At 44.8% G+C, this 26,742-nt stretch overlaps 1 long non-coding RNA gene across 1 annotated transcript; it reads left to right on the forward strand.

The window, feature by feature from the left end:
- Positions 1-62: 62 nt before the first annotated feature.
- LOC139359534 (uncharacterized) lies at positions 63-25,365 on the forward strand. Its single transcript, XR_011615578.1, has 2 exons — positions 63-168; positions 24,512-25,365. It is a non-coding gene; the product is annotated as an uncharacterized lncRNA (long non-coding RNA).
- Positions 25,366-26,742: the final 1,377 nt, after the last annotated feature.

Here is a 26,742-nt window from a genome sequence, read left to right on the forward strand (position 1 = left end):
AATAATTTACAGAATTTCTTGACTTCAACAATTTGATTTTTTAAAATTTATTTTTATTTAGGTTTAGACTGAGCTACAGTTAATCTGTGGCGACGTTCTGGATGCACTGGACAAACACCTCATTCCAGCAGCTACCACTGGCAAGTCCAAGGTTTTCTATTATGAAATGTAGGTTCTATACTAACAACTAACAAGTGTACTTCAATAATTTTAAACACTCTCAAGAATAATTGGCTTTCTTTTTTTCTTGGATATTTCCTATTATTTTTCTTATTAAATATAACCAAAAATCCCACAGAAATTAACTGAGGAGCTTCCAAGTATCAACAAAATTATCACTCGATAGACTAGAATTAAACAAGCAAGTGGTTCGAAGAAATGCCACAAGTGTATGAATCATAACATAAAATTTCTACACGAAACATTCAGCCAGGACTGTGCAATGTGTGGCCGTTTGGGGGAGGGAAATGAGATAGGTTCCATGAAAGCAAAAGAATATAAATAACTAAAGCAAAAGCTAATGCATTTTTATAATAGCCTGACCATCTTTTTATTCCAACATCAACTATCCTTCTAACATTAAACAATTATTTTTAAATAAAAATTGGAAACCTACATAAAAGAAAGTCATGATTCTAAAAAGGCCAACTTTGAATCTTACATTTTCCTTTCTAGTATATAACCTACATTTCATAATAGAAAACCTTAGACTTACCAGTGGTAGCTGCTGGAATGAGGTGTTTGTCTAGTACCTCCAGCATGTCGACACAGATTAACACCAGCTCAGCCTCGACCTGAAAAAATAAAAATAAATTTAAAAAAATCAGATTGCTGAAGTCTAGAAATTCTGCAAATTATTACACATTCTATGTACCTCTGATTTTGAGGAAGAGAGCTTAGTATTGAACAGAATTCTTTTCCCTCTCCAAACTCCCTTCTTCCCTTTTGATACAAAAGCAGAGAAAAGCTGCCTCTCGGTCATCAAAAGTATCTTTTCCTTTCGGCATGCAATTACGTGCTACACACACACACCACCCCCACTCCAGCACCGCCTCACAATCCAACTATCACAATCGCCAATGACTAAAACTAAACACTGCCCCCACCCCAGCACCGCCTCACAGTCCAACTATCACAATCGCCAATGACTAAAACTAAACACTGCCCCCACCCCAGCACCGCCTCCCAGTCCAACTACACAATCACCAATGACTAAAACTAAACACTGATGCTACTTGGTAAATGCTAGTCAATTACGTGAATCTTTCACAAGGTAGCAACTACTATGTCCATTTACTTGGGAAAACAGGAGCTAAGACATTTGCTCGAAGATCACCCCCTTAAAAGAACTTACTAAGCAGAGCTAGGATTTGAACCCAGGCAGGGTGCAAGGGATAGAACAAAATTCAAACCCAAGCAGTTTGCCTTCAGTACTTACATTCCTAACAAGGTTCAAGAGGCAATCCCGTTAGTGGAAGAGATCCAAAACTAGTTAAGATACCAAAAATCTATGGACCAAAAAAACTATTGCTACTCATCTCAATTCATTTATAATGCTGAAAATGTGCACCACCTCTAAACGCACATTCTTAGCGTGCTTCCTGTTTTTTTTCTTTTTCTTTTTCTTTTTTTTGAGACAGAGCCTCACTTTGTCCCTCAGGCTGGACTGCAATGGCGCAATCTCAGCTCACTGCAACCTCCGCCTCCAGGGTTCACCCCATTCTCCTGCCTCAGCCTCCCGAGTAGCTGGGACTGAGAGGTGACAACCTGCTAGCAGCCCTCGCTCTCTGCGCCTCCTGGGCCTCGGCGTCCACTCTGGTGGCGCTTGAGAAGCCCTTCAGCCTGCCACTGCACTGTGGGAGCCACTCTGGGCTGGTCGAGGCCAGAGCCGGCTCCCTCTGCTTGCCGGGAGGTGTGGAGGGACAGGCGCGGGCGGGAACCGGGGCTGCGCCCGGCACTCGCGGGCCAGCGCGAGTTCCCTGTGGGCGTGGGTTCGGCGGTGCCCGCACTAGGCACCGGGCAGTGAGGGGCTTAGTACCTGGGCCAACAGCTGCAGAGGGTGCGCCATGTCCCCGCAGTGCCGGACCGCCGGCGCTGCCCTTGAATTCTCTCCGGGCCTCAGCTGCCTCCCGAAGGGCGGGGACTCGGGACCTGCAGCCTGCCATGCCCGAGCCTCCCTGCACCCCTCCGTGGGCTTCTGCGCTACCCGAGCCTCCCAGAGGAGCGCTGCCCGCTGCGCCGCGCTGCTTGGTCCCATGGACCGCCCAAGGACTGAGGAGTGCAGGTGCACCGCGGGACTGGCAGGCCGCTCTGCTTGCAGCCCCAGTGAGGGATCCACTAGGTGAAGCCAGCTGGGCTCCTGAGTCTAGTGGGGACATGGAGAACCTTTATGTCTAGCTGAGGGATTGTAAATGCACCAATCAGTACTCCGTGTCTAGCTCAAGGTTTGTCCTGAAATATTCTATAGCCTAATCCACGTGAGCAAAAGACAAAAATCTACCAAGATGTAAAATGTGTACTATATATACAGTCATCTGAGTACTAGACTGTGACCTCAAATGCCAACGACTATGGCCAAATTACTAACAGACATAAGCCTGAGAACTAAGCCAGACACTCAAACAAGCCTCCCTTTTCAGAGACATTTTCTAGAACCATAAAAATAAAAGGCAAAAATTAGGACATATTCGGGAAACAACAACCTCCTTCCCCCAGATAATTTCTGTTGCATAAAACCCAAAGATTAAAAACTATGACATTGGATTAAAGAAACTTGAGTCTTTCAATAAAAAAAGAATGAGACAAATTTAACCAAAAACACTCATCATTTTTCTTGAAAATACAATAATTCCCTTTTATCTGAGAGGGATCCATTCTGAGACCCCGAGTAAATATGCTGAAACCATGGATAATAGCAAACCTTATATATACTATATTCTGTTCTATACATACATACTCATGGTAAAGTTTAATTTATAAATTAGGCACAGTGAAAGATGAATACCAGAACAATTATAACATACTCTAATAGAAGTTATATGAACGTAGTCTCTTTATCTCTCAAAATATCTTATTGTGCTGTACCACTGGTAACTAAAACTGCGGATAAGGGGGGACTATTGTACAACAGTCTCACCTTTTGCCGGTATTTCTGAATCATTTTTAGCTTGTCTTCTCCTCCCTTGTTTCCTTCTTTCTGTTCAAGGCTGGAGGCTTACGTTTTAACATATTTGTGTTTCATTTCATTGCAGTTGTTTTTATTTTATTTTTATTTATTCATTTATTGTTTTGAGGCAGGGTCTTCCTCTGTCACCCAAGCCGTAGTGCAGTGGTGTAATCTCTGCCCACTGCAGCCTTGATTCCCGGCCTCCAGCAATCCTCCCACCTCAGCCTCTTGAGTAGCGGGGACCACAGGTACACCACCATGCCCAGCTAATTTTTGTGTTTCTGGGAGAGACGGGGTTTTGCCGTGTTCACCAGGCTGGTCTTCAACTCCTGGGCTCAAAAGCAGTCCGCCTGCCTCTGCCTCCCAAAGTGCTGGGATGATGGGCGTGAGCCCCCGCACTGGCAGTTGTCTTTATTGATGCTCAGTTTTTCCCTTCGTTGAATGCTGGCTGCAGTGAACGCTGGGTGAGTCTTCATGTTGGTTTCTGAGTCCTTTTGACATGAGCACATGGGCCGGTGTTGTACCAGAGAGCAAAATAAGGAAACTGGTGTTCTGTGCTTATCTCGTGCATTTCCCCACACCTGGAATCAGCCATTCCTCCAGGGAGTGCGGTTCACAGTCTGGGCTCTGGGAGAATTATAAGGTCTGTGTGGTCACCTTTTAGTATGAAGTCAGATATTCTAAACTATTATTTACTTCCTACATTTGACCCAAGAGTCTAACCAGATATTTTGGGAAAGAGAGAAGGAATTAAATAAATCAATCTCATGGTTAGCACTGAAGTGATAACTACACTTTCACAGGGAAATATAACTTATAACCCATGCAGAATAGAGAATTATTTTTGTTCCTTTAGATTTCTAAAGGAATGAAATAATCTGTGGGAAGAAACTTTAACTGGAGCATCTTACCAGTTAAACACATGAATTAAAAAATTTGTTTTAACTCTGCTTCAGTAGTTTTTCAGGTTTATTACAAACCTGCAGTAGCCAACTGAACTAATTATCTCTACACAGGGATTTAGCCAGTGGACTAGGCACACTGAAGCTTTGTGAGAGGGGAAATTGGTATTCACATTTTTTCCAGCTTGTTTTGAGTTTCATATATTCACTTTTTTTTTTTTTAATTGAGACAGACTCTCACACTGTCGCCTGGGCTGGTGTGCAGTGGCACGATCTGTGCTTACTGCAACCTCTGCCTCTCAGGTTCAGGCAATTCTCCTGCCTCAGCCTGCCAAGTAGGTAGAATTACAGGCGCCCACCACCATTTTGTATTTTTAGTAGAGATGGGGTTTCACTATATAGGCCAGGCTGGTCTCAAACTCCTGACCTTGTGATCTGCCCGCCTCAGCCTCCCAGAGTGCTGGGATTACAGGCATGAGCCACCATGTCCAGTTGATATATTCACATTTTTTTTTTTTTTTTTGAGACGGTGTCTCGCTGTGTCTCCCAGGCTGGAGTGCAGTGGCGCAATCTCGGCTCACTGCAAGCTCCGCCTCCCGGGTTCACGCCATTCTCCCGCCTCAGCCTCCGAGTAGCTGGGACTACAGGCGCCCGCCACCACGCCCGGCTAATTTTTTGTATTTTTAGTAGAGACGGGGTTTCACCGTGTTAGCCAGGATGGTCTTGATCTCCTGACCTCGTGATCCGCCCGTCTCGGCCTCCCAAAGTGCTGGGATTACAGGCTTGAGCCACCGCGCCCGGCCTTATTCACATTTTTAATAGGAAGAGCTGTATACTAAAATCTATTCGAGTGCATGTTTAAGATTTGAAGATGTAATTTGACTCAGTACTTTCCACCTGCATTTTTTCTTCATTCTGTGCCTGCTAAGACTATTCTAATACTTCATTGTAGTTAACCCCTGCGAAAAGAGCTCCCAGAGCTTACGGTGCATTTGATTGATGTCATATGGACTATTTATTATTTTCTAAATTATTTTGTTTGTATAAAGCAATCTGAAGAGGATGTAGGTCAGTTTGATTCCGAGTCTACACATCAGACACCTGTGGACAGCCCAGATGATTCAACTCTCAGTGAAAGTGCCAATCAGGTCTTTCCGGTAAGTGAAAGAATTTCCACGTAGTCATGGGAAATTTTAAGTATGAGGATGGGCTCTTGGATAAGAAAATTCAGTTTGCTTGCTTTGCAGTTCATGTAGGTAACCTGGCCCACTATTTTTTTTTTAAATAAGCCATGCTTTTGTAACTCATTGATACCTACAGAATTGATTTTCATAAGACAACATTTTATTTTAGCAATTAGAGTGGGAAGGTACAATTTTTGGAGAGTATGATTCCCTTTTTTGGTTGGGCCACAGACTTAAAATGGTGTTTGGTTTAGCGTCTCAAGCAAAAATTAGTCATAGCAGTGGGGGAGAAAAACCTCACTAACTGCATGTATTTTATTCCTGAAACAGCTATAGATTTTTGGTACTTCTTTTTTTTTTGAGACAGGGTCTCACCTTGTAGCCCAGGTTGGGTGTAGTATATAGTGGTGTGATCACAGTTCTCTGCAGCCTTGACCTCCCAGGCTCAAGTGACCCACCCATTTCAGCCTCGTGAGTACCTGGACTACAGGTGTGTGCCACATCCAGCTTAGTTTTTATTATTTTGTAGAGACAGAGTCTCACTATTTTACTCCTGGACTCAAGCTATCTTCCCGCCTCGGCTTCCCCAAGTGCCAAAATTATAGGGATGAGCCATCATTCCTGGCCCTATTTTTGGTACTCTTAACATAAGTAGGGGAATTTTTTTTTTTTTTTTTGATACGGAGTCTCGCTCTGTCACCAGGCTGGAGTGCAGTGGCACGATCTCAGCCCACTGCAACCTCCGCCTCCTGGGTTCAAGTGATTCTCCTGCCTCAGCCTCCTGAGTAGCTGGGACTACAGGCACGCGCCACCACGCCTAGTTAATTTTTGTATTTTTAGTAGAGACGGGGGTTTCCCCATGTTGGCCAGGATGGTCTCAATTTCTTGACCTCGTGATCCTCCCACCTTGGCCTCCCAAAGTGCTGGGATTACAGGCATAAGCCACCACGCCCAGCCTATAGATTATTGTCTTTTAAGACTCTAGGTTTGGGGCAATTGGTTTCATAACAAGATTAACTGATAGCCTAACTGACCAGGTATATGGGGCAGGTAAGAGGAATAGTCTAAGACAAACCTTCATTTTTCAGCGTGGATAGATGGATCAATCAACATTGGGAAGCTCTATTAGAATAAGTAAATTGGTGGCATTACCAGAGGAATAGGGAATTTTTTTTGAAAGACCAAGTTTAGACAGATATCAATAATTTGGGCTTGGAAATACTGAGTCTTGGGGGTTCCTGGGAAACATACAGGTGAAGATATCCAGTTGGCAATTTGATATAAGGATCTGGAGATATGATGTAAAAGCTGTGGCTTTGAATAACATTGCTCATTTATGCGTTTTCAGAACCTTTTTTGTAGATTCTTTGTAGACAGTGTTGTCTACAAATAGAAACAGCTTCTTCCTTTCTGATGCCTATGCCTTTTATTTCTTGCTTGATTGTATTAACTGTAACCGCCAATATGATGTTATTAATACATTAAATGGGAATGGTGGCAGTAGACATCTATGCCGTGCTCCTGATTTTAAGGGGAATACATTCAACCGTTTACCATTAAGTATGTCAGCTCATTTGTTTGTTTCCTTTTTTTTTTTTTTTTTTGTGAGACGGAGTCTGACTCTTGTCGTCCAGGCTGGAGTGCAGTGGTGCCATCTCAGCTCACAGCAACCTTTGTAACCTTCGTCCCCAGGGTTCTAGCAATTCTCCTGCCTCAGCCTGCCGAGTAGCTGGGATTACAGGCAGCTGCCACCACGTCCTGCTAATTTTTTTGTATTTTTAGTAGAGACGGGTTTCTGCATGTTGGCCAGGCTGGTCTTGAACTCCTGACCTCAGGTGATCCACCCGCCTTGGCCTCCCAAAGTGCTGGGATTACAGGCGTGAGCCATTGTACCTGGGCTGTTTGTTTCTTTTTCTCTTTTTTTTTTTTTTGAGATGGAGTCTCACTCTGTCATCCAGGCTAGAGTGCATTGGTGTGATCTTGGCTCACTGCAATTTCCACATCCCTGTTTCAAGCGATTCTCCTGCCTCAGCCTCCCCAGTAGCTGGGATTACAGGCGTCTGCAAGCACACCTGGCTAATTTTGTATTTTTAGTAGAGATGGGGTTTCGCCCTGTTGGCCAGGCTGGCTGGTCTGGAACTCCTGAACTTGTGATCTGCCTGCTTTGGCCTCCCAAAGTGCTGGAATTACAGGCATGAGCCCCGCGCCCAGCCACGCCTGAGTTTTTAAAAAGACCCGGGTGTTTATCTGGGATGTGAGTCCCTGTTTCCTTTTACTGTTTTTAACGTGACTGCTAAAAATTTTAAACTACACATATGGCTCACGTTATATTTCCACTGGACCTCGCTGCTCTGAACTAACAGATGAGGACCATAACACTGGCTTTAAAAATTATGTAATATGGCCCGGCACAAGCCTGTAAACCCAGGAATTTAGGGGAACTTGGCTGGGCACTGTGGCTCATGCCTGTAATCCCAGTATTTTGGAAGGCCGAGGCAGGCGGATCACTTGAGGTCAGGAGTTTGAAACCAGCCTGGCCAACATAGTGAAACCCCGTCTCTACTAAAAATGCAAAACAATTAGCAGGACCTGGTGGTGGACGCCTGTAATCCCAGCTACTTGGGAGGCTGAGGCAGGAGAATCGCCTGAACCTGGGAGGTGGAGATTGCAGGGATCCGAGATCACGCCACTACACTCCAGCCTGGGCAACAGAGCAAGACTCCATCTCAAAATATAGATAGATAGATAGATAGATAGATAGATAGATAGATAGATAAGATAGATAAGATAGATTAGATAGATAGATAGAAAGAAAAAAAGGGGAACTTGGAATGGGAGCCATGCAGGAGTAGTGCTGGGTATGAGGCCTGTGTATCTTGTTCCAGGGCTGTCTTGAGTCATGGTCCACCCACATGGGCTGCTGTCATCTCATCAATGGCCAGGTTGTAGGTTAACTGCCTTGAGGTAATCTCTGGAATTTAGCAGTTGGGTCTTCATGCCTCATGTGTTCCAAAATTAGCCCCATGAATTTCTAAATAAGTGCATAATTATCTAAGCGAGCACTGTGCACAAGAATGTCTTATCTGGTGGGAAGGGAAACAAAAAGCTTTATTTATTTATTTATTTTCGAGACAGAGTCTCACTCTGTTGCCCAGGCTGGATTGCAGCAGCGTGATCTCTGCTAATTTTTGTATATTTAGTAGAGATGGGGTTTCACCATGTTGGCCAGGCTGGTCTTGAACTCCTGGCCTCAAGTGATCCACCTGCTTCGGTCTCCCAAAGTGCTGGGATCACAGGCATGAGCCACCAGGCCCAGCCAACAAATAATTTTAAAGTTTGTTTCAAGGCTGAATGTAAGAAAGGAAAAAAGTTTCAAAATGCATTTTGAAGCTGAGCTACTTGGTTACAAATTGATGCTTTTATTTCTGTAGGATAGATTTCCCAAACAGACTGCTAGCTCAAATGCTATTTTCCAAATTGGCTTTAGCAATTTATATTCCCACCAGCATGTATGAGTGTCCTTTATTCATGCTTTCAGTATGAGGTATGATTACTCTTTTTATTTGTTTGTTTGAGACAGGGTTTCTTTCACTCTGTTACCCAGGCTGGAATGCAGTGGCGTGATCTCAGCTGACTGCAACCTCCACTTCCTGGCTCAAGTAATCCTCCAGCCTCAGCCTCCCAAGTAGCAGGGACCACAGGCATGAGCCAGCATGGCCAGCCCATTTTTGTATTTCTTGTAGAGACAGGTTTTCACCATGTTGTCCAGGCTGGTCTCGAACTCCTGAGCTCAAAGTTCTCTGCCTCCCTTGGCCTCCCAAAGTGCTGAGATTACAGGCATGAGCCACCATGCCTGGCGCAGATATGGTTACTCTTTATAACTTTTGCCAATCATTGAAAAGTGGCATCTCTTTCTTGTTTTAATTTGCTTTTTCCTGAGTAGTGAGGTGAGCAGTGTCTTTTTATATTTTTATTGTCTATTTGAATTTCCTCTTCTGCAATTTGCCTATTTGCAGCCTTTGTCCATTTTTCTATTAGTCATTAGTTTCTTTCTAATTAATTTGTAGAAACTGTTTATATGTTACAGACTTTCATTCTTATGTGTTACAAATATTTTCCCAATCTATTGTTTTTTTCTTAATTTTGTTTATGCTTTCACCATGGAAAAAACTTAACTTTCATATAGTCACTTTGCTTTATGATTTGTCTTAATCAAGTTGTCTTCACACACACTTCTTCACTTTTGTTTTTATTATTTTATACTTAGATATCTAATGTATTTCAAGTTATATTATCTTACGTTATATGACAGTGGCTGATTGACCCAAATTTGCAATCAACTCTGTAAAATAGAATCTCTACTACAATGCCTTAATCAAATAGGGGTTGGGCGTGGTGGCTTACGCCTGTAATCCCAGCACTTTGGGAAGCTGAGGTGGGCGGATTACCTGAGGTCAGGGGTTCAAGCCCAGCCTGACCAACATGGAGAAACCCCATCTCTACTGAAAATACAAAATTGGCCGGGCATGGTGGCTCACGCCTGTAATCCCAGCATCTTGGGAGGCCGAGGCGAATGGATCACGAGGTCAGGAGATGGAAACCATCCTGGCTAACACGGTGAAACCCCATCTCTACTAAAAAATACAAAAAATTAGCCAGGTGTGGTGGTGGGCGCCTGTGGTCCCAGCTACTTGGGAGGCTGAGGCAGGAGAATCACTTGAACCCAGGAGGCAGAGGTTGCGGTGAGCTGAGATCACACCATTGCACTCCAGCCTGGACAATAACAGGGAAAGTCTGTCTCAAAAAAACAAACATGCAACCAAACAACTAATAGCCATTCTGACAGGTGTGAGATGGTATCTCATCATGGTTTTGATTTGCATTTCTCTAATGACCGGTGATATTGAGCTCTTTCTCATGTTTGTTGGCCGCATGTATGCCTTCTTTTTTTTTTTTTTTTTTTTTTTTTGAGACGGAGTCTCACTCTGTCGCCCAGACTGGAGTGCAGTGGCCGGATCTCAGCTCACTGCAAGCTCCGCCTCCTGGGTTCCCGCCATTCTCCTGCCTCAGCCTCCCGAGTAGCTGGGACTACAGGCACCCGCCACCTCGCCCGGCTAGTTTTTTGTATTTTTTAGTAGAGACGGGGTTTCACCATGTTAGCCAGGGTGGTCTCGATCTCCTGACCTCGTGATCCACCCGCCTCGGCCTCCCAAAGTGCTGGGATTACAGGCTTGAGCCACCACGTCCGGCCTTATGCCTTCTTTTGAAGTGTCTCTTCATGTCTTTTGCCCACTTTTTAATGGGGCTGTTTGTTTTTTTCTTGTAAATTTGTGTAAGTACCTTATAGATGCTTGATGTTAGACCTTTGTCAGAAAGATAGATTGCAAAAATCTTCTCCCATTCCATAGGTTGTCTATTCACTCTGATGATAGTTTCTTTTGCTGTGCAGAAGCTCTTTAATTAGATCCCATCTGTCAATGTTTGCTTTTGTTGCAGTTGCCTTTGGTGTCTTCATCATGAAATCTTTGCTTGTGCCTATGTCCTGAGCAGTATTGCCTAGATTTTCTTCTAGGGATTTTTTGTTTGTTTTTGAGAGGGAGTTTCACTCTTGTCACCCAGCTTTGAGTGCAATGGCGCCATCTTGGCTTACTGCAACCTCCACCTCCTGGTTTCAAGCAATTCTCCTGCCTCAGCCTCCTGAGTAGCTGAGATTACAGGCACATGCCACTATGCCCAGCTAATTTTGTATTTTTAGTAGAGACAGGGTTTCACCATGTTGGCTATGCTGGTCTAGAACTCCCGACCTCAGGTGATCTGCCCTCTGTAACCTTCTAAAGTGCTGAGATTATAGGCGTGAGCCATCGCGCCTGGCCCTTTTCTAGGGTATTTGTAGTTTGGGGTTTAACATTTAGGTCTTTAATCTATAATTTTTTTTGTTTGTTTTTATGGTTTGTTTTGTTTTGTTTTGAGTCAGGATCTTACTCTGTTACCCAGATTGGAGTGCAGTGGCACAATCTCAGTTTACTGCAACCTCTACTTCACAGGCTCAGGTGATTCTCCTGCCTTAGCCTCCTGAGTATCTGGGATTACAGGTACCTGCCACCACACCAAGCTAATTTCTATATTCTTAGAAGACACAGGGTTTTACCATGTTGGCCAGGCTGGTCTCAAACTCCTGACCTCAAATGATCCACCTGCCTCAGCCTCCCAAAGTTCTGGGATTACAGCCACCATGCCCCACTTAATATATCTTGAGTTGATTTTTGTATATGGTGTAAGGAAGGGTTCCAGTTTCAGTTTTCTTTACATGGCTAGCCAGTTCTCCCAGCACCACTTATTAAATAGAGAATACTCTCCTCATTGCTTGTTTCAGTCAGGTTTGTCAAAAATCAGATAGTTGGCTGGGCATGGTGGTTTATACCTGTAATCCCAGCACTTTGGGAGGCCGAAGGGGGTGGATCACGAGTTTGGGAGATCAAGACCATCCTGGCTAACACGGTGAAACCCCATCTCCTGGGTTCAAATGATTCTCCTGCCTCAGCCTCCTGAGTAGCTGGAACTACAGGCACCCACCACCATACCCAGCTAATTTTTGTATTTGTAGTAGAGACGGGGTTTCGCCATGTTGGCCAGGCTGGTCTTGGACTTCTGACATCAGGTGGTCTGTCACCTCGGCCTCCCAAAGTGCTGGGATTACATATGTGAGCCACCGCGCCTGGCCCAGGGCAGCTCTGAAGGACTCTCCAACCTATAGACGGTGCCGTAGACTCAGTGGAAGCCTCTCCTCCAACTGCTTATAGTTTAACGTCTCCCCTTCACGAGCTTGCCTTGCTCACTTCTCATAGGTGTTGTTCTTTAGACAGAAGTTGCCAGATTTGACAAATATAAACACCAAACGCCCAGTGAAATTTGAATTTCAGATAAGTAAGAATAACTTTTAATATAAACATGACCCACATATTGCACTCTTCGTTTATCTGAAGTGCAAACTTAACTGGGCATGCTATAGTTTATCTGGCAACCCTGTTCCTAAAGCACTCCCAAAGACATTTCCTGCATGACTCAGAGTAAATCTCAGTCTCAGAGTCAGTTTCCCAGGGAACCTAATTTATGACAGTTGGTATCAGGAGTTCTCATGGAAGCAGATGATGGGATTATAGAGCTGTTTCACCCAACAGCCGGCTTACAATAAACACCTGATCAAACCTGTGGCAAGAGGTTGTGGTGTGATTATTGAAACCTCCAGCCAGGTGCAGTAGCCCATGCCTGTAATCCCAGCACTTTAGGCCGCCAAGGCGGGTGGATTGCTTGTGCTCAGGAGTTCAAGACCAGCCTGGGCAACATAGCAAAACTCCATCTCTACCAAAAAAAAAAAAAAAAAAAAAATTGCCAGGCACAGTGGCTCATGCCCAGCATGATTATTAAAACCTCCAGCCAGGTGCAGTAGCCCATGCCTGTAATCCCAGGACTTTGGAAGGTCGAGGCGAGTGGATCACAAGGTCGGGAGTTCGAGAGCAGACTGACTAACATAGTGAAACCCCGTCTCTACTAAAACTATAAAAATTAGCCGGGTATGGTGGCACATACCTGTAATCTCAGCTACTCGGGAGGCTGAGGCAGGAGAATCACTTGAATCCGGCGGGTGGAGGTTGCAGTGAGCCAAGATCACACCCCTTCACTCCAGCCTGGCAAAAGAACAAGATTTCATCTCAAAAAAAAAAAAAAGAAAGAAAAGAAAAGAAAAAAAAAAAGGAATGCATTGGCCAGATTAATGGCTAATGATAGCTACACAGCTAAAGCCATGTTAATCTGCTCTAACGAAAATACCATCGGTTGAAACCGGAAGGTGGAGGTTGCAGTGACCCAAGATCGCGCCACTGCACTCCAATCTGGGCAACAAGAGCAAAACTCTGTCTCAAAAAAAAAAAAAAAAAAAAAATTAGCCAGACATGGTGGCACACACCTGTAGTCCCAGCTACTCAGGAGGCTGAGGTGGATCACTTGAGCTTGGGAAGCAGAGGTTGCAGTGAGCCGAGATGGTGCCACTGTACTCCAGCCTGGACAACAGAACAAGACTGTCTCAGAGAAACAAGAAAACCAAACCAAACCAAAACAACAACAACAAACCTCCTAGCAGCAGGGAACTGCAATGGGAAACTGATGGGAGAGAATAGACTGGAGAGGAATTTGAGAGTTTCAAGGGCAACAGTAATTATATTAATATAAGGACTTGAGAATTGGATGGCTGTTTCTTCTGGCTCTTGCTGCATTGGAGAAAGACATGAAAGGCTGAGAGTGATTAATCGCCTGTAAGTTGAAGTGTGAAAACCAGAGGCCGTCCTTGGCAGCATATAAAGAGACTCATCACCTGCAATGGGAGAGCAGAAAAGGCTGAGGAACAGGACCAGGCCTTCATTATAAGAGCAGCAAAGTTCCAAAGAAGGCTGTGTTCTCTATCACGTTGAGGTCCAGTATACCCCAAAGGAGCTGCAGGACCTAGATCACAGATTCCAGCAGGAGCCAGGAAAGTACATCTGGCACTGTATCTTGAGGGTGGTGGATCAAGGAGCACTGGATAAATTTGAATAACAGAATTTATCAATGTGGGACCAATAGCCCATGATACAAAATTTAACAACTATTGAAGATCCCAGGAGATGGTGCTATTCAGCTGCTCGGTTGCCTCTCAAAGTTTGGGAAAAGCAACGGTCCATTGTAAGTGAGGTAGAAACGCTAGAACTATCATGGAGCATGGTGGAGGAAGGGATCAAAAGACTGAGTGCGGTGGGCACATTAGAGTGGATATTCTGCATAATGCCAGGCTACCATGGCATGGGAGGGTCTAGAGGGCACTCTATTTACAAAGCAATAAGGAAAGCACTGACTGAGGGGCACTGGCATTGTTGGGAAACTCACTGTGGCTGTTACATATGGGTCAGTGTTCATGGTAGCAAATGCTGCCACAGAACGGGCAGGATCCTGTCAGGGACTGGCATTTAACCCTCAGATGCAAGCTGGGCACACTTAGCACAATGAGTGACACCAGGGAGGATCGGATTCAAGTAGAGCTATGGAGAAAATTAATAAGAATATGAATTTTTGGCTGGGCATGGTGGCTCACGCCTGTAATCCCAGCACTCTGGGAGACCAAAGTGGGCAGATCATGAGGTCAGGAGATCGAGACCATCCAGGCCAACATGGTGAAACCCTGTCTCTACTAAAAATACAGAAATTAGCTGGGTGTGGTGGCGCATGCTTGTAATCCCAGCTACTCAAGAGGCTACGGTAGGAGAATCACTTGAACCCGGGAGGCAAAGGCTGCAGTGAGTCGAGATTGCATCACTGCGCTCCATCCTGGCAACAGAGTGAGAATCAGCATTTAACAAAAATGCCATTTCAAATCAGTGGGGAAAAGCTGTGCTATTCAATAAAAGAATAAATCCAGTGATGGAATCAGGTGATGGTGGAGCAATTGGAACGCCATCAGGATGTAAACTGGAGCCATGGTTCATATCACACTCCCAAATCACTCCAATGAATCAAACAGAAAAGTAAAACAATAAAAGTGCCAGACGGAAACAAAAAAGAACATTATGTTCCCAGGGTAAGATCGATGGAGCAGCCAAAAAGCCAATTGTTTAATCTGCAAAACCAGAAGAAATCAAAGATGGGTGATGAGGAGTTTGAGGGTAGTCACCCCAATAACCCAGAACCCAGAACCTGACTGAAGCAGAGAGTAGGTTTCCAGGAAGAAGTGCCACAGCAAATGTATATGATCGTGATTCCCCCAATCCCTCTCCAAAGAAACCAATGGCCATCTCCTCAGGAAAGGGTAATTCCCAGCCTTTTTGAGGGCTATTGGATATAAGGCCTGAGTTCACACTGATGCCTGGAGACCCAAAGCTTCACTGTGGTCTCCCTGTTAAAGTGGGAGTATATTGGGGCTAGGTAATAAATGGAGCCTTTGACCCAGGTCTAGTTCGCAGGGGGTCCAAAGACCCACCTGATTTTCCATCTCCAGATGTATAATGCAATGTAATATGACATGGACATACTTGGGCGTTGGAAGAACCACCTCTGCTCCCCATCATTGCTGTCAGGGACTAGGATTTTGCCCTCCTTAAAAGCCATTAGTCTGTTATTGTTTCATGTTTGCTGGTTGAATACAAGACTCTTGCGTCAGAGAGAAAGGACTTTATCAGACCACAGCAAGCAGTATCAGTGTCATGTCTATATCTGTTCACCTTGTCCCCAGTTCCCACAGAGGCGATGCAGAAGATCCAGATTGATGCCTATACATAAAGTGGGTTGTGTTACAGGGGAAAAATCACTGAGTTTAGGGAATCCACCATTTTTTTTTCCTTCAACTTTTGTTTTAAGTTCCAGGGTACATGTGCAGGATGTGCAGGTTTGTTACAAAGGGAAACGTGTGCCATGGTGGTTTGCTGCCCAGATCAACCTATCACCTAGGTATGAAACCCACCATCCATTAGTTGTTTTTCCTGATACTCTCCCTCCCCAAAACCTCTCCAACAGGCCCCAGTGTGTGTTGTTCCCCACCATGTTTCCTGTGTTCTCATTCTTCAACTCCCACTTAGAAATGAGAGCATCCTATGTTTGGTTTTCTGTTCCCGTGTTAGTTTTCTGAGGACAACGGTTTCCAGCTCCATCCATGTCCCTGCAAAGGACATGATTGCATTCCTTTTTATGGGAGTCCACTGTTTCTTTTTCTTTCCCCTCCCTCCCTCACTTCCTTCTCTCTCTCTCTTTCTTTCTTTTTTTTCTTTCTTTTGAGACAGAGTCTCACTCTGTCACCCAGGCTGGAGTGCAGTGGCTCAATCTCAGCTCGCTGCAACCTCTGCCTCCCTGGTTCAAGCGATTCTCCTGCCTCAGCCTCCTGAGTAGCTGGGATTACAGATGCCCACCACCACACCCAGCTAATTTTTGTATTTTCGGTAGAGACGGGGTTTCACCATGTTGGTCAGGCTGGTCTCAAATTGCTAACTTCATGATCCTCCTGCCTCGGCCTCCCAAAGTGCTGAGATTACAGGCATGAGCCACCGTGCCTGGCCGGAAATCTACTATTTTTATAAGCAGTATGCAAGTCTATTCTTTGTCCTGGAAGGAGATGTTAGCTCATCTCTCAAGGTTCATTGCTGTGTGTACAACCCTGAGAAATCTCCTAAGTAGAGAGAAGCAAGGTCTTGTCTTCCCAGCATATTAGTAAGAATGTGCAGGGATACTCAGAATGCAGGGTAGATGGCTTCTCCCAATAATTTCTTCTTTAGACTGTAAAATTGGGGCCATCATAGTGGAGAAGGCCAAGTAGAAACCTCTGAAACTACTCCCTCCTCCTCCATCCAAGAGAGTAAATAAAAGACAGTATGACAGTCCAGGGAACACAGCAGAGATTAAAGCCACCTTTGAAGACTTCATGAATGCAGGAGTCATGTTTTCCCCACTTAATTCTGACCTTAACCAGAATGCAATGGTCTGTTGTAAGTGAAGTAGAAATGGTAGAAATGCAGGAACTTCAGTTCCTGAAGGATATGGCAAACTCGTCCTAGGAATAGCCCCAGTTGTGCTTGCTGGGTTACAAATGGTATTTTTGTTAGAGCAGGTTAACATGGCTGTAGGTGTGTGCTATTGTTAGCCATTAATCTGGCCAATGCATTTTTTTTTTTTTTTTTTTTTGAGATGGAGTCTTGCTCTTTTGCCCAGACTGGAGTGAAGGGGTGTGATCTTGGCTCACTGCATCCTCTACCCCCCAGGTTCAAGTGATTCTCCTGCCTCAGCCTCCTGAGTAGGTGGGATTATAGGTGCCTGCTACCATGCCTGGTCAATTTCTGTATTTTTACTAGAGACAGGGTGTTGCAGGAAGTCAGAGACCCCGAACAGAGGGACCTGCTGAAGCCGTGACAGTAGGACATAAATTGTGATGATTTCATGGACATTTATCACTTTCCCAATCAATACTCTTATAATGTCCTATGCCTGTCTTTAATCTCTTAATCCCATCATATTCATAAGCTGAGGATGTACGTCACTTCAGGACCCTGTGATGATTGTGTTAACTGCACAAATTGTTCATAAAGCATGTGTGTTTGAACAATATGAAATCTGGGCCCCTTGCAAAAAGAACAGGGAACAAGGGAGATAACCATTAGGTCTGACTGCCTGGGAGCCGGACGGAACAGAGCCATGTTTCTGTTATTACTGATAACGGGTAAGAGAAATATTGCAGAATTCTTTTCCCAGTAAGGAATATTAATAATTAGCAGCCCTGGGAAAAGAATGCATTCCCAGAGTGGGTCTCTAAAATGCCCACCCTAGGATTAGGAAATTCCAGCCTGGCGAATTCTATTCAGACCGGTTCTCTGCTCTTGAACCCTGTTAAGATGTTGATCAATGACAATGCGTGCACAGCGGGATATGGAAGTTCATTAGTGATTCTAGTTTCACCTTGACCTTGTGATCTCGCCCTGACCTTCTGCCTTGTGATCTTTTGTTGCCCTTGAAGCGTGTGATCTCTGTGACCCACACCCTATTCGTACACTCCCTCCCCTTTGAAAATTGCTAATAAAAACTTGATGGTTTTACAGTTCAGGGGGCAACACAGAACCTGCCCACATGTGATGTCTCCCCCGGACAGCCAGCTTTTAAATTTCTCTCTTTTGTACTCTTTCCCTTTATTTCTCAGACCAGCTGGCACTTAGGGAAAATAGAAAGGAACTTACATTGAAATATTGGAGGCTGGTTCCCCCTGATAATAGGGTTTTGTCATGTTGGCCAGGTTGGTCTTGAACTCCTGACCTCAGGTGATCAACCCACCTCAGCCTCCCAAAATGCTAGGATTACAGGCATGAGCCACCGCACCTGCCTGCATTCTTTTCCATTCCTAACTGGAAGAAGTTTACATTCATGTGGGATGCACAACAGTACAGATTTACAGTCCTGCCCTGGGGTTGTGTTAACTCTCTTGCATTCTGTAGAAATACCTTCTGAAAGGACCTTGACCATCTGAACACCCTGGAATATTACACTGGCCCACTATATCAATGATATGATGTTATTTGGACCAGATGAGCAAGAAATACAAGCACTTGTTGGAGGCCTGGGTAAGACATGTGTTCCAGAGGGTTCTACAAAGATTCAGGGGCCTGCCACACTAGTGAAGTTTTAGTGGCTTCAAACATAGTGGGGATGTCTCCTTCCAAAGTAAAGGTCAAATGATTCCATCTTGCACTTCCCACCACTAAGAAGCAAGCATAATGCCTGCCAGGCCTCTTTGGGCTCTGGTGGCAGCATATTCCCCACTTAGGAACACTGCTTTAAACCTTACCAAGTGACAAGGAAATCTACCAGCATTGTGTGAGGCCTAGGACAGGAAAGGGCTACATAGTGGTTTCAGGTTACAGTAGAAGCAGTCCTGCTTCTTGGGCTATGCGACCCATTCTATCATATGGTTTTAGAGGCGAGATCAGCCTGGCCAACATAGCAACACCTCGTCTGTACTGAAAATACAAAAATTAGCCGGGTGTGGTGGCACACACCTGTAATCTTAGCTACTTGGGAGGCTGAGACAGAATGGTTTGAACCCTGGAGGCGGAGGTTGCAGTGAGCTGAGATGGTGCCACTGCACTCCAGCCTGGGTGACAGAGCAAGACTGTGTCTCCAAAAAGAAAAAGAAAATGCATTGACCAGGCACAGTGGCTCACACCTGTAATCCCAGCACTTTGGGAGGCTGAGGCAGGTGGATCACAAGGTCAGGAGGTCGAGACCATCCTTGCTAACACAGTGAAACCCCGTCTCTACTAAATATGCAAAAAAAATGAGCCAGGCTTGGTGGTGGGCGCCTGTAGTCCCAGCTGCTTGGGAAGCTGAGGCAGGAGAATGCCATGAACCCAGGAAGCCGAGCTTGCAGTGAGCCAAGATCGTGCCACTGCACTCCAGCCTGGGCAAGAGAGCGAGACTCCATCTCAAAAAAAAAAAAAAAAAAAAGCAAACTGGGTATGTGCCTTTAGAGGTGGTGTGTACGTTTTCAGCATTATAAATGAATAGAGATGAATGGCAAAAGTTTCTTTGGTCCATAGATTTGTGGTATCTTAACTAGTTTTGGATCTCTTCCACTAAAGGGATTGCCTGTGGAACCTTGTTAGGAATCTAAGCACTGAAAGCAAACTGCATGGGTTTGAATTTTGTTCTGTCCCTTGCACCCTGCCTGGCTTCAAATCCTAGCTCTAAGAAAGTTCTTTTAAGGGGATGATCTTTGAGAAAATGTCTTAGCTCCTGTTTTCCCAAGTCAATGGACACAATAGTTGCTACCTTGTGAAGGATTCGTGTAATTGACCAGCGTTTACCAAGTAGCACCAGTGTTCAGTTTTAGTCATTGGTGATTCTGTATTTGGACTGTGAGGGGGTGTTGGGGTGGGGGGTGGTGTGTGTGTGTGTGTAGCACATAATTGCATGCGGAAAGGAAAAATTCTTTTGATAACCGAGAGGCAGCTCTTCTCTGCTTTTCTGTCAAAAGGGAAGAAGGGAGTTGGGAGAGGGAAAGGAATTCTGTTCAATACTAAGCTCCCTTCCTCAAAATCAGAGGTAGATAGAATGTGTAATAATTTACAGAATTTCTAGACTTCAACAATCTGATTTTTTAAAATTTATTTTTATGTTTTCAGGTTGAGACTGAGGTAAAGTTAATCTGAGGCAACGTTCTGGATGTACTGAACAGACACCTCACTCCAGCAGCTACCACTGGCAAGTCCAAGGTTTTCTATTATGAAATGTAGGTTCTACACTAACAATTAACAAGTGTACTTCAATAATTTTAGAAACTCTCAGGAATAATTGACTTTGTTTCTTTTTTATTTCTGAGCCATTTCATATTATTTTCCTTATTAAATGCAACCAAAAATCCCACTGAAATTAAGTGAGGAGCCTCTAAATATTGAAAAAATTATCACTTGATAGACTATAATTAAACAAGCAGGTTGTTCCAAGAAATGGCACAAGTGTATTAATCACAAAATAAACTTTCTACATGAAACATTCAGCCAGCACTGTGCAATGTGTGGTCGTTTGAGGGAGGGGAATGAGAAAGGTCCCATGAAAGCAAAAGAATATAAATAACTAAAGCGGCCAGGCGCGGTGGCTCAAGCCTGTAATCCCAGCACTTTGGGAGGCCGAGACGGGCGGATCACGAGGTCAGGAGATCGAGACCATCCTGGCTGACACGGTGAAACCTCGTCTCTACTAAAAAATACAAAAAACTAGCCGGGCGAGGTGGCGGGTGCCTGTAGTCCCAGCTACTCGGGAGGCTGAGGCAGGAGAATGGTGTAAACCCAGGAGGCGGAGCTTGCAGTGAGCTGAGATCCGGCAACTGCACTCCAGCCTGGGCGACAGAGCAAGACTCCGTCTCAAAAAAAATAAAAATAAAAATAAATAAATAAATAAATAAAGCAAAAGCTAATGCATTTTTATAACAGCCTGACCATCTTTTGATTCCAACATCAACTATCCTTCTAACATTAAACAATTATTTTTAAATAAAAGTTGGAAACCTACATAGAAGAAAGTCATGATTCTAAAAAGGCCAACTTTTAATCTTACATTTTCCTTTCTAGTATAGAACCTACATTTTGTAATAGAAAACCTTGCTGCTGGAATGAGGTGTCTGTCCAGTGCATCCAAAACATCGCCACAGATTAACTTTAGCTGTCTCAACCTGAAAAAATAAAAAATAAATTTTAAAAAATCAGAGTGTTTCAGTCTAGAAATTCTGTGAATTATTACACATTCTATCTACCTCTGGTTTTGTGGAAGAGAGCTTGTATTAAAGAGAATTCCTATCCCTGTCCAAACTCCCTTCTTCTCTTTTGACACAAAAGCAGAGAAAAGCTGCCTCTGGGTTATCAAAAGTATCTTTTCTTTTCTGCCTGCAATTAAGTGCTACAGGCAGACACCACCTCCCACCCCAGCACCGCCTCACAATCCAACTGCAGAATCACCAGTGACTAAAACTGAACCCGGATGCTACTTGGTAAACGCTGGTCAATTACATGAATCCTTCACAAGGTAGCAACTATTGTGTCCATTACTTGGGAAAACAGGAGCTCAGCATTTGCTCAAAGATCATCCCCTTAAAAGAACTTCCTAAGCAGAGCTAGGATTTGAACTCAGGCAGGGTGCAAGGGACAGAATAAAATTCAAACCCAGGCAGTTTGCCTTGAGCACTTACATTCCTAACAACGTTCAACAGGTAATCCCTTTAGTGGAAGAGATCTAAAACTAGTCTACCAAAAATCTATGGACCAAAAAAGCTATTGCCACTCATCTCTATTCATTTATATTCCTGAAAATGTACAGCACCTCTAAACGCATATACCCAGCTTGTTTTGTATTTTTTTTCCTTTTTTTTTTTTTTGACACTGAATCTCACTTTGTCCCTCAGGCTGTAGTGCAGTGGTGCGAACACGGCTCAATGCAAGCTCTGCCTCCTAGGTTCATGCCATTCTCCTGCCTCAGCCTCCTGAGTAGCTGGCACTACAGGCACCCACCACCATGCCTGGCTATTTTTTTTTCTATTTTTAGTAGTGACGGGGTTTCACCATGTTAGCCAGGATGGTCTCAATCTCCTGTCCCCGTGATCCACCAGCTTCGGCCTCCCAAAGTGCTTGGATTACAGGCGTGAGTCACTGCGCCCGGCCGCTTGCTTCCTATTTTCTATGAACTCTTGGCACTACTGTTGGACATTTCTAGGTTCCTCTCATGCTCCTGGAACCTCCTTTCCACTGTAAATCATTCGCTCACCCTTTCTTCTGTAATTGCATCCTTATCTTAGCTAAGCAAAACTATTTTCTGAATCAACTATCTCCCTGATGGTTTTTCAAATAGAGACTGCTGTAGGAGACGAAAGGTTTCCATGTTCTCCTAGCTCTTCACATACTCAGTGACTCCTCTCCTGTTACTCCAAACCCTTCCTCCTTACAAGCCGATATTCTACATTCTATTTCTCAGTTTCTGTCATCAATAGATCTCTAGGCCCCTCTCCCACATTCAGCCAATCTATCCAATACCTGAGATCACACCAAGGTGTGGTGTGGCCACATTCCAGTCAATAGAGTTCTGTGCCTTCTACTCCAAGACTTGCACTTGTCCGTATCCCTAACTGTGCTGCTCCATACTAGAAGTCTTACATTGTAATGCTCCACTCTTGGCCCATGGCTTCATCTTTTAGTTCCTTTTCTCTTCTTGTTTCTATGTAGGGACTCATCAAGACATCTACACTCTTTCTCTCTTTCTTTCTTTTCTTTCCTTCTTTCCTTCCTTCCTTTCTTCCTTCCTTCCTTTCCTTCCTTCCTTCTTTCTTCTTTCTGTCCTTCCTTCCTCCTTTCCTCCTTTCTTCCTTCCTTCCTCCCTTCCTTCCTTCTTTCTTTCTTTTGCATGTTTCTCATCTAAGACATCCAGACTCGAACTTTTCACATCTTCTGCCAAAGTATCAGTTGCTCTCTTTGCTTCCTGCTCCCTTTCGTAGCTAGCCCAAGTCCCACAGTGTAGCTCATGGACTTCTTTCTTCACCTCTTTCAGCTTTCTCACTTCCTCATTCCTCTGGGACACAAAACTTGTCTATTGGTCATCGAAATTCTTTGACCCAAAATATTTCATGGTAGTGGTAACATCAATCCCAGCTTACAACTTTATTTTTAGGGACAGGATCTCACTTTTTTGCCCACTACTGCAGCTTCCAGGAGAAAAAGATATTCGCCTTTGCCCTGAAATATTCTGTAGCCTAATCCACATGAGTAAAAGACAAAAATCTTCCAAGATATAAAATGTGCACTATATATGCAGTCATCTGAGCACTAGGCTGTGACCTCAAATGCCAATCCCTATGGCCAAATTACTGAGAGACATAAGCCTGAGAACTAAGCCAGACACTCGAAAGAAACAAGCCTCCCTTTTCAGAGACAATTTCTAAAACCATAAAAATAAAAGGCAAAAATTAGGACATATTCAGGTAACAGCAACTTCCTTCCCCCAGATAATTTCTGTTGTGTAAAACCCAAAGATTAAAAACTACGATATTGGATTTAAAAATAAACCTGAGTCTTTCAATAAAAAGAAGAATGGGACAAAGTTAACCCAAACCACTCATCATTTTTCTTGAAAATACAATAGTTCCCTTTTATCTGAGAGGGATCCATTCTGAGACCCCCGAGTGGATACGCTGAAACCATGGATAATACCAAGCCTGATATATACTATGTTTTGTTCTATACATACCACTTATGGTGAAGTTTAATTTATAAACGAGGCACAGTAAAAGATTAATACCAGAACAACTGTAACATGCACTAATAGAAGTTATATGAACGTAATCTCTTTTTCTCTCAAAATATCTTATTGTACTGTACCACTGGTAACGAAAACTGCGGATAAGGGGAGACTATTGTACAACAGTCACCATTTCCTGCTATTTCTGAATCATTTTCAGCTTGTCTTCTCCTCCCTTGTTTCCTTCTTTCTGTTCAAGGCTGCTGATTCTTCTCCAGGAGGATCTTCTAGCTCCAATCACATTCTTCTATGTAAAAGATAGGAGGTTTCTTTCTTCAGCTGTCAGCTCCACATCCATCCCTGCTACTTTCTTCATTGACTCCACCATTTCTATAAGAGAGAAGCAAAATCTGTACACCTGCAGAATTAGCACCACATGGAAGCTGCCGAAGGGTTTTCTGCCTGTGTCCCCTGGAGGGGTGACATCACTTCCCCCCTGGACAGGAGCCCATTAAGCAACACTTGGAGCAGTCAAGGAGTGCCACACCAGAATGTGGGGACCAGTGACTTCAGGGAGTGCTGGGAAGCAAACCCCAAGGTCCTCAGGGCGCCCCAGGGCCTTCCTTGGAAACCGTACTGCTGTCACTGCCCTGGCACCATGGGCTTGTGATGAGAGTGCAGCGTGAGCGATCTACAAACTGCCTTCAGGGTCTCTCTTCCATTGTCCTGGTGAAGAGCACAGCCCTGATCCATGCAGGCCTCCTGACCCACACCCTCGTTCTCTCCCAAACACACTTTCTTATCTGTTCAATATGGACAGGCTGAGAAGGCTAAAAATTTCCCAAATGTTTAAGTTCTGCTTCCCTTTTGATTATAAGTTCTGTCTCTAAATCATTCTTCTTTTCTTTCATTTTCCTAGAAACATTCAAGAGAATGAAGCTGCTCCTTCAATACTTTGCTTAGATATTTCTCCTGCCAAATTTCAGGTTCATCACTCACAAGCTCTGCCTTCCAGAAAACACTAGGAGCACAATGCAGCCAAGTTCTTTGTCACTTTATGGCAAGCATCACCTTTCCTCCAGTTTCCAATAACATGTTCTTCATTGCCATCTGAGACTTCATCTGGATGAATTTTCCCTTCCATATTTTTATTTTTTTAAGAGACTGAGTTTCCCTATCTTGGCCAGGTTGGTCTAGAAGTCTCATCCTCAAGCAATCCTGCCATTTCAGCCTCCCAAAGTGCTAAGATTCCAGGCATGAGACACCAGGCCTGACCCCCTCCATATGCTACAGACATTCTGTCCGGCTCTCCTCTTCTGAGCCCTCACCAGAGTCACCCTTAACCAAGAGTCGCAGGGAGAAGATGGCCACCCACACGCCAAGAGACAGGCCTGGAACAGAGCCTTCCTGCACCGCCTCAGAGGGACCCACCCTGCTGACACCTTGATGGTGGAGTCATGGCCTCCAGGACTGTGAGACAGTAACATTCTGTTGTTGAGGGTGCCCAGTCTGTGGTCCTGTAAAACAGTCCTAGGAAACTACCACAGCCTGTTAGCCCACAGATAGTGGAGAGGCGGAATGAAATAATAATAGAAATATATGTGAAATAATAATAGAAATAAAGCACACAATAAATGTAATGGGCTTGAATCATCTCCGCATCATCCCTTCCCCATCTCCCGGGCCCATGGAAGAGTTGTCTTCAAGAAACCTGGTCTCTGGTGCCAAAAAGTTTGGGGAACGCTGGTGTAAATGTGTCTAAAAATAGTTAAACAACGTAAGGTTTACCTGCTACAAATAATGCAGATTTAAATGCTAATAAAAATGGGTGCAAATGAAACACTCTTTCTGTGGTCCAGGGAATCTTAATCATTCTATCAGAAAGACTTGTAGCTTGGAACTGCAGCTGCCTTCCCACATCCTGTCCACTGTAAAGCCCTGCAACACACACACATGCACACATGCACACACATGCAGATACATAAATACATTCATATGCACAAACCTGCACACACACGTGCACATACATACATACACATGCATATACCTACACACACACACACACAGACACACACATACTTTGTGCTTCATGCCCTCACCAGGGTGTCCTGGGACAGAATGCATGTTTTTAGGAGAAATGAAGACAACTCAGGCCCCTCATTCTCCTGGTGTTTGCACAGGCGCCTTCTCTGCAGACCATGCTTCAGTGCCTTTCTTGGTTCTCCCTCTTACTGAAAGAGAGAGGCAGAGACCCCTACCCCTGTCACCCACCACCTCCACCCCTAGGCTGCCCCAGGCCCAGGTTCCAGAAATCTCCCAGGATCCGGGAACTAAGGGCAACCACTGGGTTCCACAGCCGCTAGTCCATGGGTCAGGCGCCTCTCTGTCAGCTGACAAACCTTGGCTCTCATGCCCCACACCAAGCCAGCCACACCACCATACCCCCACCAGCATTATTACTGCCTCCTGATGTTAGCCCTGACAACCGTACTTGCTAATAATCTTACCCCCTCACACGCTGATCCAGGCAAGCCCAAAGGCCAGCACCCTCCACCCACACTTCCTGGGGGCCACTCTACTTTCTGCTTGCCCAGATGTCTTCACCTGGCTTTACCAAGCTAGAACAGATAACAGGGATGAGCCCCCGGCCTCTACCAGGAAGATTTGCCAAAATGCTCTCCATTTAGAAGGAGGAACAGTGATAGGGCCTACAAATGACCCCAGGATTGTCACCCAAGCAACAAGAAGGGCAAGGAGCCCAGTTTCTTGCCCTTACCCTGGGAAGATGTGGCCAGGGCACCACAAGGCCCTGGAGAGGGGTGGGTAGGAGAGCAGATCCAACCTCTTCTTCAGGAAGCAGCCACCACCCCAGGAAGCAGCAGATGGGGGCGCACAGGCAGAGCCCCCGGTGCTGTAGAGCAGGGCCAGCAGATCTGTACTCAGCCTCAGCCCTGGAGAGCTACAAGTCAGGCTGAGACCCTCATAGGTTTGGCTCTGTGTCCCCACTCAAAACTCATCCTTCCTGTGTCAAGGGAGGAACCTGGGGGAGGGGATTAGATCTGGAGACAGTTTCCCCCGTGCTGCTCCCCTGAGAGTGAGGGAGTCCTCAGGAGAGCTGATGGTTTCAAAGTGTGGCACTTCCTTGTTCTCCACTCACTCCCTCCTGCCGCCTTGTGAAGAAGGTGCCTGCTTCCCCTTCGCCTTCTGCCATAATTGT

This window comes from Macaca nemestrina, chromosome 17 (assembly GCF_043159975.1).
Source record: "Macaca nemestrina isolate mMacNem1 chromosome 17, mMacNem.hap1, whole genome shotgun sequence".
NCBI classification, from domain to species: Eukaryota; Metazoa; Chordata; class Mammalia; order Primates; family Cercopithecidae; genus Macaca; species Macaca nemestrina.